Raw genomic sequence first — 14,749 nt, 5'->3', positions numbered from 1 at the left:
GTGTGCCACTTCTTTGTCCATTTGTCTGTTGATGGACATTTTGTTTGCTTCCATGTCTTGGCTATTGTAAATATTGCTGCAGTGCATGTTTGCTTGCCTGTGTCTTTCCGATTCTGGTCTTCTTAGGTTATAGGCCCATTAGTGGATCGACCGGATCATATGGTAGCTCAGTTTTTACCTTTTAAATGCAGCTCCATTGTGTTCTCGTTATTAGCCGTTACCAGGTTACATCCAACCAACAGCATAGTGGGTATGCATTTCTCCACAAACCCTTCAGCATTCATTGTTTGTAGACTTTTTACAGATGGCATTTTGAATGTGGAATGGTGATATCTTTTTGTAGTTTGGATTTGGATTCGACCAGTAATTCCTGATATTGAGCTTTTATCCATGTACTTTTTTTAAAAAAATAAAAGTGTGAGTAAAACTTATCTTTTCAAATTTTTTTCTTGAAAAATTTTCCGTGTTTTGAATTTTTTGGGCCATTACCTACCCCAAGACATTTTTTGAGGGCAGGTGTCATTTACAGCCCTGCAGTTATTGTGAATATTAAGTGACCATTAGCACTGGGTTTAAAGCTGCTGTTGTGGGAAACGGCCATAAGGCGGCAGCACTTCTCCATTCCCAAATCTGGTTACTAGGGCAGCAGAGCCTTCCTGGAAGTGGTGTTCCTAGGCTGTAAATTAGAATGGAATGTGCCAGGAAAACCCCCCGTAAGTTAATGTCTCATTACTTCTTGTTCGTTGTTTTAATTTTTTTAATTGGGGTATTGATTAGAATATTGTTTGTTCTAGGTGTACTCAATCTGGTTCATTTGTACATTATACATATCTATTCATGTACAGATCCTCTTCCCATGTAAATTATTACAGAGTGTTCAGTAGACCTCCCTTGGTATATGGTCGGTCTTTTTGACATATGTATTTAATATGTATTTGTATACATGTGGTAACCCTAATCTTAATTTATACATTCCTCCTACCTTTCCTTTTAGATAAACTACCTAAGTCTGTGAGTGTCTTTGTGGAAATATGTTCATTTGTGTCAGTTGTTAGATAACACCTATAAGTGATATCATAGGATATTTGTCTTTTGCTTTCCGAATTACCTCATGTTCTGTGATTATCTCTAGGCTCATCTATGGTGCTGCCAAGAGCAGTGTTTCATTCTTTTCCATGGCTAATATTCCATTGTGTACATGGACCACTTCTTCTTTGTCCATTCATCTGCTGATGGACATTTTGGTTGCTTCCATGTCTTGGCTATGGTGAATATTTCTGCAGTGCAGGATGGCCAGCCTGTGTCTTTTTGATTCTGGTTTTCTCAGGTGATAGGCCCAGCAGTGGGCCTACCAGATCATATGGTAGCTCAATTTTTACCTTTAAACGCATCTCCGTTCTGTTCTCACTACTGGCTGTTACCAGTTTACATCCCACCAGCAGCTAGAGGGTATACAGTTCTCTAAAACCCCTTCAGCATTTACTGTTTGTAGATTCTTTGCTCATGATCATTCTGAGTGATGTGAGGTGAACGTTTTTGTAGATTGGATTTGCATGTCTTTATTTACTCCTGATGTTGAGCATTTTTCCATGCCCCTTTTTTGTTAAACAAAAAAGAAAAGAAAAGAAAAAATGTGAGTAAAATATGCATCTTGAAATTGTCTTCTTAGAGGGTTGCCCTCTTTTGAATTTTTAGGTTGATTTTCGACCCCAGGATTTTTTTTGAGGGCAGGTGTCATTTACAGACCTGCAATTATTGTGAGTGTTAAGTGACCATTAGCACTGGGTTTAAAGCTGTTGTTGCAAGAAACGGCCACAAGGCTGCAGCATTTCTCCATTCCCAAATCTGGTTCCTAGGGCAACAGAGCCTTCCTGGAAGGGTTGTAAATTAGAATGGAATGTGCCAGGAAAAACCCCCATAAGTTTATGTCTCATTACTTCTTGTCATTTTTTAAATTTAATTTTTATTTTTTATCACAGCAAATTTGATTACAATGTTTTGTTTGTTCTAGGTGTGCAAAATGTGGTTCTTTTACACATATACATATATCTATTCATCTTCGGATCCATTTCCCATGTAGGTTATGACACAATGTTGAATAGTCTTCTCTTGGTATTCCATAGGTCTTTGGTGATTATATATTTCACATGTGTTTGTATATCTCTGTTAACCCCAATATCCTAATTTATCTAATCCTCACACCTTTCCATTTGGTTAACCATACGTTTGTTTAATGAATCTGTGATTGCCTTTCTCTGTGGAAATGTCTTCATTGGTATCAATCTTTAGGTAACACCTATAAGTGATATCATAGGATATGTGTCTTTCGCTTTGTGACTTACTTCAAGTTGTGTGAATACCTGTAGACTCATCTATGGTGCTGCAAACGGCATTGTTTCATTTTTTTCCTTGGCTAATATTGCATCTGTACATGTACCAGTTCTTCTTTGTCTACTCATCTGTTGATGGACTTTTTGGTTGCTTCCATGACTTGGCTATTGTAATACTGCTGCAGTGCAGTTTTGCCTGCCTGTGTCTTTCCAATTCTGTCTTCTTCGGTTATAGGCCCAGCATATGGTAGCTCAAAGTTTACCTTTTAAGGGCACCTCCATTCTGTTTTCATCAGTGGCTCTTACCAGTTTACGTCCCATTTAGAGCTGAGGGTACGCATCTCTCCACAACCCCTTCGGCACTTAGTGTTTGCAGAATTTTTGCTGATGGTCATTCTGACTGGTGTGAGCTGATACGTTTTTGCAGATTGGATTTGCATGTCTTTAATAATTCCTAATGTTGAGCATTTTTCCAGGCCTTTCTTTTTTCTGTTAAAAAAAAAAAAGAAAGAAGTGTGAGTAAAATATACCTTTTGAAATTGTCTTCTTGCAAGGTTGCCCTCTTTAAATTTTTTGGTCGATTTTCGACCCCAGGATTTTTTTTGAGGGCAGGTGTCATTTACAACCCTGCAATCCTTGCGAATATTAAGTAACCATGAGCAGTGGGTTCAAAGCTGGTGTTTCGGGAAACGGCCACTAGGCAGCAGCATTTCTACATTCCCAAATCTGGTTACTAGGGCAACAGAGCCTTCCTGGAAGTTAGGGTTCCTAGGTTGCAAATTAGAGTGGAATGTTCCAGGTCAAACCCCCAAAAGGTTATGTATGTCTCCTTACTTCTTGTGTGTTTTGTTAATTTAATTTTTACTTTTTTTGCAGTAAATTTGATTAGAGTGTTGTGATTGTCTGGGTGTACAGAATCAGGTCAATTATTCATATATATATCTGTTCATCTTCGGAACCTGTTCCCATGTAAGTTATTACAGAGTGTTGAGTAGACCTCTCTTGATATTTGGTAGGTGTTTGGTGATTATATATTTTATATGTATTAGTCATTATAGAATTTATATATTTTATATGTTATATGTTTATATACATATACATTAGTATATGTATGTTAATCCCATAATCCTAATTATTCCATTCCTCCCACCTTTCATTTGGTTAACCATTATTTTGTTTTATAAGTCTGTGAGTGTCTTTTTCTGTGGAAATATATTCATTGGTAGCAATTTTAGGATAACATCTATAAATGATATCATAGGATATTTGTCTTTCCCTTTCGACTTATTTCACATGATATGATTATTTCTAGTCTCATCTGTAGTCATGAAAACCGCAATGTTCATTTTTTTCTGAGTCTAATATTCCATTAGGTACATGTACCACTTCTTCTTTGTCCATTCATCTGTTGATGGACATTTTGTTTGCTTGCATGTCTTGGCTATCATAAATATTGCTGTAGTGCATGTTTGCCTGTCTGTTTCTTTCCGATTCTGGTTGTTAGGTTATAGGCCCATTAGTGGATTGGCCAGATCATATGGTAGCTCAATTTTTACCTTTTAAATGCAGCTCCATTCTGTTCTCATTATTAGCTGTTACCAGTTTACATCCAACCAACAGCATATTCAGTATGCATTTCTCCACCACCCCGTCAGCATTCATTGTTTGTAGACTTTTTACTGATGGCATTTTATATTATGGGTAGTGATACCTTTTTGTAGTTTGGATTTGCATGCATCTAATAATTCCAAATATTGAGCTTTTATCTATGTCCATTTTCTTTTCTTTTTTTTTTTATTAAAAGAGTGAGTGAAACTTACCTCTTCAAATTGTTTTTTGAGAAATTTGCCATGTTCTGAATTTTTTTGGCCATTACCTACACCAGGACATTTTTTGAGGGCATGTGTCATTTAGAGCCCTGTAGTTATTGTGAATATTGAGTGACCATTAGTACTGGGTTTAAATCTGTTGCAGGAAATGGTCACAAGGCGGCAGCATTTCTACATTCCCAACTCTGGTTGCTAGGGCAACAGAGCCTTCCTGGAAGTCCTGTCTGTAGGCTGTAAATTAGAGGTGAATGTGCCAGGACAAATCCCCAAAAGCTTATATCTCCTTATTTGTTGTTTGTTTTGTTAGTTTAATTTTTATTTTTATCAGAGCAAATTTGACTGCAGTGTTGTGTTCTAGGTGTTCAGAATTTGTTTCATTGATACATATATCTCTTCATGTTCGGATCCTGTTCCATGTAGGTTATTACAGAATGTTGAGTAGACCTCTCTTGGTATTCCATATGTCTTTGGTGAGTATATATTTTATATATATTAGTATATGTCTGTTAACCCCAATATCCTCATTCATACATTCCTCACACCTTTCCATTTGGTTAACCGTAAGTTTTTTTTCTGAATACGTGAGTGTCCTTCTCTGTGGAAATAAGTTCATTGGTATCAATTTTTAGATAACACCTATAAGTGATATCATAGGATATGTGTCTTTCGCTTTCTGACTCGTGTGATTATCACTAGGCTCATCTATGGTGCTGCAAACGGCATTGTTTCATTCTTTTCCGTGGCTAATATTCCATTGTGTACATGGACCACTTCTTCGTCCATTCATCTGTTCATGGACATTTTGGTTGTTTCCATGTCTTGGCTATTGTAAATATTGCTGCAATACACGATTGCCAGCCTGTGTCTTTTTGATTCTGGTCTTCTCAGGTGACAGGCCCAGTAGTGGGCCTGCCGGATCATATGGTAGCTCAATTTTTACCTTTTAAATGCACTGCCATTCTCTTGTCATTATTGGCTCTTACCAGTTTACAACCCACTTAGACCTAGAGGGTACACTATTCTCCATAGCCCCGTCAGCATCTATTGTTTGTAGACTTTTTGCGATGGTCATTCTGACTGGTGTGAGGTAATACTTTGGGTAGATTGGATTTGCATGTCTCTAAGAATTCCTGATATTGAGCTTTTATCAATATCCTTTTTATTTTTTTAAGATTGAGTAAAACTTACGACTTCAAATTGTCTTCTTGAAAAATTTGCCGTGTTGTGAATTTTTTTGGCCATTCCCTACCCCAGGACATTTTTTGAGGGCATGTGTCATTTACACACCTGCAGTCCTTGTGAATATAAGTCACCATTAGCAGTGGGTTTAAAGCTGCTGTTTGAGTAAACGGCCAGAGGGTAGCAGCATTTCTACATTACCAACTCTGGTTACTAGGGCAACAGAACCTTCCTGGATGTTGAGCTTTTAGGTTGCAGATTAGAGTGGAATGTGCCAGGACAAACACCCATAAGTTTTAGTCTCCTTATTTCTTGTTTGTGTCTTTAATTTTTATTTTTTATCAGAGCAAATTTGATTTAAAAATGTCATTTGTTCTAGGTGTACATAATCTTGTTCATTTACACATATACATATATCTACTGATCTTTGTATCCTTTTCCATGTAGGTTATTACAGAGTGTTGAGTAGACCTCTCTTGGTATTCATTAGGTCTTTGGTGATTATTTATTTTATATGTATTAGTATATGTCTGTTAACCCCAGTATCCTAATTTATCCATTCCTCACACCTTTCCATTTAGTTAACCATAATTTGTCTTCTGAATCTGAGATTGGCTTTCTCTATGGAGATATGTTCATTTTTATCAATTTTTAGATAACACTTACAAGTGATATCATAGGACATTTGTCTTTTGCATTCTGACTCATTTCAAGTTGTGTGATTATCTCTAGGTTTGTCTGTGGCGCTGCAGATGGCATTGTTTCATTTTTTTTTCATGGCTAATATTCCATTCTGTACATATACCACTTCTTGTTTGTCCATTCATCTGTTCATGGACATTTTTTTTGCTTCCATGTCTTGCCTATTTAAATATTGCTGCAGTGCACTTTGCCTGCCTCTGTCTTTCCGATCTGGTCTTCTTTGGTTATAGACCCAGAAGGTGGCCTGCCGGATCATATGGTAGCTCAATTTTTACCTTGTAAAGCACCTCCATTCTGTTTTCATTAGTGCTGTTACCACTTTACAGCCCACCAGCAGCTAGAGGCTACATAGTTCTCTAAAACCCCTTCAGCAATTATTGTTTGTAGACTTTTTGCTGATGTTCATTTGACTGGTGTGAGGTGAAACCTTTTTGTAGGTTGGATTTGCATGCGTCTAATATTCCTTATACTGAGCTTTTAAGCATAACTTTTTTTTTTTTTTAAAGAGTGAGTACAACAACTTCCCTCTTCATATTGACTTCTTGAAAAATTTGCCATGTGTTGAATTTTCTTAGCTATTCCCTACCTCAGGACATTTTTTGAGAGCAGGTGTCATTTACAGCCCTGTAGTCCTTGTGAATATTAAGTGACCATTAGCTCTGTGTTTAAAGCTGCTGTTGTGGGAAACCGCCACAAGGCGGCAGCATTTCTACGTTCTCAACTCTTGTTACTAGGGCAACAGAGTCTTCCTGGAAGTCGTGTTCCTAGGTTGTAGAGTGGAATGTGCCAGAATAAACGCCCAGAAGTTTGTCTCCTGACTTACTGTTCTTTTTTTTTAATTTTTAATTTTTTATCAGAGTAATTTGATTACAATATTGTTTGTTCTAGGAGTATACAATCTGATTCATTTGTACATATACATTTATCTATTCATGTACGGATCCTCTTCCCATGTAGGTTATTACAGAGTGTTGAGTAGACCTCCCATGGTATACGGTCAGTCTTTTTGATATATGTATTTATTATGAATTTGTATACGTATGGTAACCCTAATATTAATTTATCCATTCCTCCCACCTTTCCTTTAGGATTACCATAGTTTGAATTCTAAGTCTGTGAGTGTCTTTCTCTGTGGGAATAGGTTCGTTTGTATTAATTTTTAGATAATATCTCTAAACTATATCATACTATAGTTGTCTTTCTGACTTCACGCAGTGTGATTATCTCTAGGCTGATCTATAGGCCTGCAAAGGCATCGTTTCATTGTTTTCCTTGGCTAATATTCATGGTGTTCATGTACCAGTTCTTCTTTGTCCATTCAGCGGTTGATGGACATTTTGGTTGTTTCCATGCCTTGGCTATTGCAAATATTGCTGCAGTGCAGGTTTGCCAGCCTGTGTCTTTTCGATTCTGGTCTTCCCAGGTGACAGGCCCAGTAGTGGGCCTGCCGGATCAAATGGTAGTTCAATTTATAGCTTTTCAACGGAGCTCCATTCTGTTCTCATGAGTGACTCTTACCAGTTTTCCTATTTCCAGATTCATAGGAGGATATGCATTTCTCCACAACCCTTCTGCAGTTATTCTTTGTAGACTTTTTAGTGATTTCCATTCTTCCTTTTTTGAGGTGATATTTCTTTGTGGATTGGATTTACATTCATCCAATTATTTATCACGTTGACCACTTTTCCATGTCCTGTTTTGAATTGTTTTCTCAATTCAAGACCATGAGATATTTGTAAGGGCAGGTGTCATTTACAGCCCTGCAATCTTTGTGAATATTACGGGATAATCAGCCCTGGTGTTAAAACTGTTTTTGAAAGAATTGGCCACAAGTCGGCATTTCTACACTGGCAACTCCAGAGCTTTCCAGGAAGTCATATTCCTAGGTTGTCAATTAGAGTGGAATGTGCCAGGACAAACCCCCAAAAGCTTATGTCTCCTTACTTCTTGTTTGTTTCTTTAATTTTTATTTTTTATCAGAGCAAGTTTGAGTAAAATATTTTGTTTATTCCACATGAACAGAAACTGGTTCATTTATACATACATATATATACCTCTATTCATCCTCAGATCTTGTTCCCATAAGTCTGTCTGCATTTATACGTGGACATTTGTTCATTGGTATAAATTTTTAAATAACACCTACAAAATACATCATAGGACATTTTCTTTCTCTTTCTGACTGACTTCATGTGGTATGATTGCCTCTACACTCATCTATGGTGCTACAAAGAGCATAGTTTCATCATTTTTTGTGGCTAATACTCCACTGTGTATATGTACCACTTCTTCTTGGTCCATACATGTGTCAAAGGGCCTTTTGTATGCTTCCATGTTTTAGTTGTTTTAAATCTTAGCGCAGTGGACGTTTGGGTGTCTGTGTCTTTTTGATTCTAGTCTTTTCGGTTAATAGTCCCAGTAGTGGGTTGGCCAGATCATATGAGGTAAGTTTTACTCATTTTTTTAAAAAAAAGGACATGGATAAAAGCTCAATATCAGGAATTATTAGATACATGTAAATCCAATCTACAAAAAAGTATCACCACACACCAGGCAGGATGCCATCAGTAAAAAGTTTACAAACAATGAATGCTGAAGGGGTTCTGAGGAAACATGTAGCCTATTTGCTGTTGGTGGGATGTAAACTGCTAACAGCCAATAATGAGAAGAGAATGGAGGTGCATTTAAAAGTTAAAAATTGAGCTACCATATGAGCTGGTAGGCCCACTGCTGGGCCTATCACCTGAGAAGACCAGAATCGAAAAGACACAGGCTGGTAATCCTTCACTGCAGCAATATTTACCATAGCCAAGACTTGGAAGCAACCAAAATGTCCATGAACAGGTGAATGCAGAAAGAAGAAGTGGTCCATGTACACAATGGAATATTACTCCGATAAAAAATATATATTAAATTTAAAAAAGAAACGTAAGTAATGAGACATAAGCTTTTGGGGGGTTATCCAGGCACAATCCACTCTAATGTACAGTCGAGGAACACGACTTCCAGGAAGGTTTGGTTTCCCCAGTAACCAGAGTGGGGAATGTAGAAATGCTGCCACCCTGTGGCCGTTACCCTCAACAGCAACTTTATAACCTGTGCTAATGGTCACTTCATATGCACAAGGACTGCAGGGCTGTAAATGACACCTGCCCTCAAAATGTCTTGAGGGAGGTAATGGCCAAAAAATTCAAAATGTGGCACATACTTCAAGAAAAAATTTGAATAGGTAAGTTGTACTCACTCTTTAAAAAAAAAAAAAGGACATGGCTAAAAGCTCAATATAAGGAATTATTAGACACATGCAAATCCAACCACAAAAAGGTATCAGCTCACACCAGTCTGAATGACTACAGCAATATTTACGATAGCCAAGACATGCAAGCAAACAAAATGTCCATCAACAGATGAATGGACAAAGAAGAAGTGGTACATGTACCTAATGGAATATTAGACTCAGAAAAAAATGAACATTGCGGTTTTCATGACTACAGATGAGTCTAGAAATAATCATATCATGTGAAATAAGTCGAAAGGGAAGGACAAATATCCTATGATATCATTTATAGATGTTATCCTAAAATTGCTACCAATGAATATATTTCCACAGAAAAAGACACTCACAGACTTATAAAACAAAATAATGGTTAACCAAATGAAAGGTGGGAGGAATGGAATAATTAGGATTATGGGATTAACATACATATACTAATGTATATGTATATAAACATATAACATATAAAATATATAAATTCTATAATGACTAATACATATAAAATATATAATCACCAAACACCTACCAAATATCAAGAGAGGTCTACTCAAAACCCTGTAATAACTTACATGGGAACAGGTTCCGAAGATGAACAGATATATATATGAATAATTGACCTGATTCTGTACACCCAGACAATCACAACACTCTAATCAAATTTACTGCAAAAAAAGTAAAAATTAAATTAACAAAACACACAAGAAGTAAGGAGACATAACCTTTTGGGGGTTTGACCTGGAACATTCCACTCTAATTTGCAACCTAGGAACCCTAACTTCCAGGAAGGCTCTGTTGCCCTAGTAACCAGATTTGGGAATGTAGAAATGCTGCTGCCTAGTGGCCGTTTCCCGAAACACCAGCTTTGAACCCACTGCTCATGGTTACTTAATATTCGCAAGGATTGCAGGGCTGTAAATGACACCTGCCCTCAAAAAAAATCCTGGGGTCGAAAATCGACCAAAAAATTTAAAGAGGGCAACCTTGCAAGGAGACAATTTCAAAAGGTATATTTTACTCACACTTCTTTCTTTTTTTTTTTTTTTTAACAGAAAAAAGAAAGGCCTGGAAAAATGCTCAACATTAGGAATTATTAAAGACATGCAGGGCTTCCCTGGTGGCGCAGTGGTTGAGAATCTGCCTGCCAATGCGGGGGACACGGGTTCGAGCCCTGGTCTGGGAGGATCCCACATGCCGCGGAGCAACTGGGCCCGTGAGCCACAATTGCTGAGCCTGCGCGTCTGGAGCCTGTGCTCCGCAACGGGAGAGGCCGCGATAGTGAGAGGCACGCGCACCGCGATGAAGAGTGGCCCCCACTTGCCACAACTAGACAAGGCCCTCGCACAGAAACGAAGACCCAACACAGCCAAAAATAAATAAATAATAAAATAAAAAAAAATTTAAAGACATGCAAATCCAATCTGCAAAAACGTATCAGCTCACACCAGTCAGAATGACCATCAGCAAAAATTCTGCAAACACTAAGTGCCGAAGGGGTTGTGGAGAGATGCGTACCCTCAGCTCTAAATGGGACGTAAACTGGTAAGAGCCACTGATGAAAACAGAATGGAGGTGCCCTTAAAAGGTAAACTTTGAGCTACCATATGCTGGGCCTATAACCGAAGAAGACAGAATTGGAAAGACACAGGCAGGCAAAACTGCACTGCAGCAGTATTACAATAGCCAAGTCATGGAAGCAACCAAAAAGTCCATCAACAGATGAGTAGACAAAGAAGAACTGGTACATGTACAGATGCAATATTAGCCAAGGAAAAAAATGAAACAATGCCGTTTGCAGCACCATAGATGAGTCTACAGGTATTCACACAACTTGAAGTAAGTCACAAAGCGAAAGACACATATCCTATGATATCACTTATAGGTGTTACCTAAAGATTGATACCAATGAAGACATTTCCACAGAGAAAGGCAATCACAGATTCATTAAACAAACGTATGGTTAACCAAATGGAAAGGTGTGAGGATTAGATAAATTAGGATATTGGGGTTAACAGAGATATACAAACACATGTGAAATATATAATCACCAAAGACCTATGGAATACCAAGAGAAGACTATTCAACATTGTGTCATAACCTACATGGGAAATGGATCCGAAGATGAATAGATATATGTATATGTGTAAAAGAACCACATTTTGCACACCTAGAACAAACAAAACATTGTAATCAAATTTGCTGTGATAAAAAATAAAAATTAAATTTAAAAAATGACAAGAAGTAATGAGACATAAACTTATGGGGGTTTTTCCTGGCACATTCCATTCTAATTTACAACCCTTCCAGGAAGGCTCTGTTGCCCTAGGAACCAGATTTGGGAATGGAGAAATGCTGCAGCCTTGTGGCCGTTTCTTGCAACAACAGCTTTAAACCCAGTGCTAATGGTCACTTAACACTCACAATAATTGCAGGTCTGTAAATGACACCTGCCCTCAAAAAAAATCCTGGGGTCGAAAATCAACCTAAAAATTCAAAAGAGGGCAACCCTCTAAGAAGACAATTTCAAGATGCATATTTTACTCACATTTTTTCTTTTCTTTTCTTTTTTGTTTAACAAAAAAGGGGCATGGAAAAATGCTCAACATCAGGAGTAAATAAAGACATGCAAATCCAATCTACAAAAACGTTCACCTCACATCACTCAGAATGATCATGAGCAAAGAATCTACAAACAGTAAATGCTGAAGGGGTTTTAGAGAACTGTGTACCCTAGCTGCTGGTGGGATGTAAACTGCTAACAGCCAGCAGTGAGAACAGAATGGAGGTGCGTTTAAAGGTAAAAATTGAGCTACCATATGATCTGGTAGGCCCACTGCTGGGCTTATCACCTGAGAAGACCAGAATCAAAAAGACACAGGCTGGCCATCCTGCACTGCAGAAATATTTACCATAGCCAAGACTTGGATGCAACCAAAATGTCCATCAACACAGATGAATGGACAAAGAAGAAGTGGTCCATGTACACAATGGAATATTAGCCATGCAAAAGCATGAAACAGTGCCGTTTGCACCACCATAGAAGGACCTAGAGATAATCACACAGCTTGAAGTAAGAAAGAAACTGAAAGACAGATATCCTATGATATCACTTTATAGGTGTTACCTAAAAATTGATACCCATGAACTTACTTCCAAGAGAAGGACACTCATGGATTAAGAAAACAAAATTATGTTTAACCATATGGAAAGGTGTGAGGAATGGATAAATTAGGATATGGGGGTTGACAGACATATACTAATACATATGAAATATATAATCACCAAAGACCTATGGAATACCAAGAGAGGTCTACTCAACACTCTGTAATAACCTACATGGGAAAGGATCCAAAGATGAATAGATAGATACATAATCAACCAGATTCTGTACACCTAGAACAAACAACATTTTTATCAAATTTGCTCTGATAAAAAATAAAAATTAAATTTAAAAAACAAACAAGAAATAAGGAGATGTAAGCTCTTGGGGGTTTGCCCTGGCACATTCCAGTCTAATCTGCAGCCTACTAACACGATTTCCAGGAAGGCTCTGTTGCCCAAGTACCCAGAGTTTGAAAGGTAGAAATGCTGCCGCCTTGTGGCTGTTTCCCGCAAGAGCGGCTTTAAACCCACAGCTAATGGTCACTTCATATTCACAAGGACTCAGGGCTGTAAAGGACACCTGCCCTCAAAAAACGTCCTGAGGTAGGGAAAGGCCAAAAAAATTCAAAACAGAGCAAAGTTTTCAAGAAGAGAGTATGAAGAGGTAAGTTTTACTCACTCTTTTTTTTTAAAAAAAGGAAAATGGATAAAAGCTCAACATCAGGAATTATTAGACTCATGGAAATCTAATCTACAAAAAGGTTTCAAGTCACAACAGTCGAATGACCATCATCAGAAAGTCTACAAACAGTAAATGCTGAAGGGGATTTAGAGAACTGTGTACCCTTCTAGCTGCTGGTGAGATGTAAAGTGGTAACAGCCAATAACGAGAACAGAAAGGACCTGTGTTTAAAAGTAAATACTGAGCTACCATTCGATACAGCAGGCCACCGCTGGCCCTATCACCTGAGAAGACCAGAATCGAGAAGACACAGGCTGGCAAAGCTGCACTGAAGCCATATTCATGATAGCTAAGACAGCAACCAAAATGTCCATCAGCAGATGAATGGACAAAGAAGAAGTGGTCCATGTACACAGTGGAATACTAGCCATGGAAAAGAATGAAACACTGTTCTTTGCAGCACCACAGATGAGCCTAGAGATAGTCACAGAACATGAGGTAAGTCAGAAAGCAAAAGACAAATATCCTGTGATATCACGTATAGGTGTTATCTAACAACTGACACAAAGGAACATATTTCCACAGAGAAAGACTCAGAAACTTAGAAAACAAATGATCGTTATGTAAAAGGACAGGTGGATGTACAACTGATTCACTTTTGTTATAAAGCAGAAACTAACACACCATTGTAAAGCAATTATACTCCAATAAAAATGTTTAAAAAATTAAAAAGAAAGGTGGGAAGAATGGATAAGTTAAGATTAGGGTTACCATACATATACAAATGCATATTAAATACATATATCAAAAAGACCGAACATATACCAAGGGAGGTCTACTTAACACACTGCAATAATTTACATGGGAAGAGGATGAGTACATGAATAGATATATATACTGTACAAATGAACCAAATTGTGTACGTGTAGAACAAACAATATTGTAATCACTACCTCAATTTAAAAAATTAAATTAAAACAATGAACAAGAAGTACTGAGACAGAAACTTATGGAGGTTTTTCCTGGCACATTCCATTCTAATTTGCAACCTAGGAACACGACTTCCAGGAAGGCTCTGCTGCCCTTGTAACCAAAACTGGGAATGTAGAAATCTGCCGCCTTCTGGCCATTTCCCGCAACGGCAGCTTTAAAACCAGTGCTAATGGTCTCTTAATATTCACAAGGACTGCAGGGCTTTAAATGACACCTGCCCTCAAAAAATGTCCTGAGGTCAGGAATAGACATTAATATTCAAAACAGGGCAAACTCTCAAGAAAATTTCAAGAGGTAAATTTGCTCACACTGTTGTTGTTTTTTTTTTTCAAAAAGGACATGAAAACATGTTCAACATCAAGAATTGTTAGAGACATGCAAATTTAAACTACAAAAAGGTATCACCTCACACTGATCTGAATGGCCATCAGAAAAAAATGTCTGCAAACAATAAATGCTGAATGGGTTTCCGAGAATGGGTACCCTCCTATGCTGTTGCTGGGATGTAAACTGGTAAAAGCCACTAATTAGAACAGAATGAAGGTGCCTTTGAAAGGTAACAACTGAGCTACCATATGATCCTGCCGAAACACTAATGGGCCTATAACCCGAGAAGACCAGAATTCAGAAAGACGCAGGCACCCAAACGTGAACTGCAGCG

The sequence above is a fragment of the Balaenoptera acutorostrata genome, chromosome 21 (assembly GCF_949987535.1).
Source record: "Balaenoptera acutorostrata chromosome 21, mBalAcu1.1, whole genome shotgun sequence".
Classification (NCBI taxonomy): Eukaryota; Metazoa; Chordata; class Mammalia; order Artiodactyla; family Balaenopteridae; genus Balaenoptera; species Balaenoptera acutorostrata.
The sequence above is the reverse complement of the archived record's forward strand: the minus strand, read 5'-3'. Positions refer to the sequence as shown.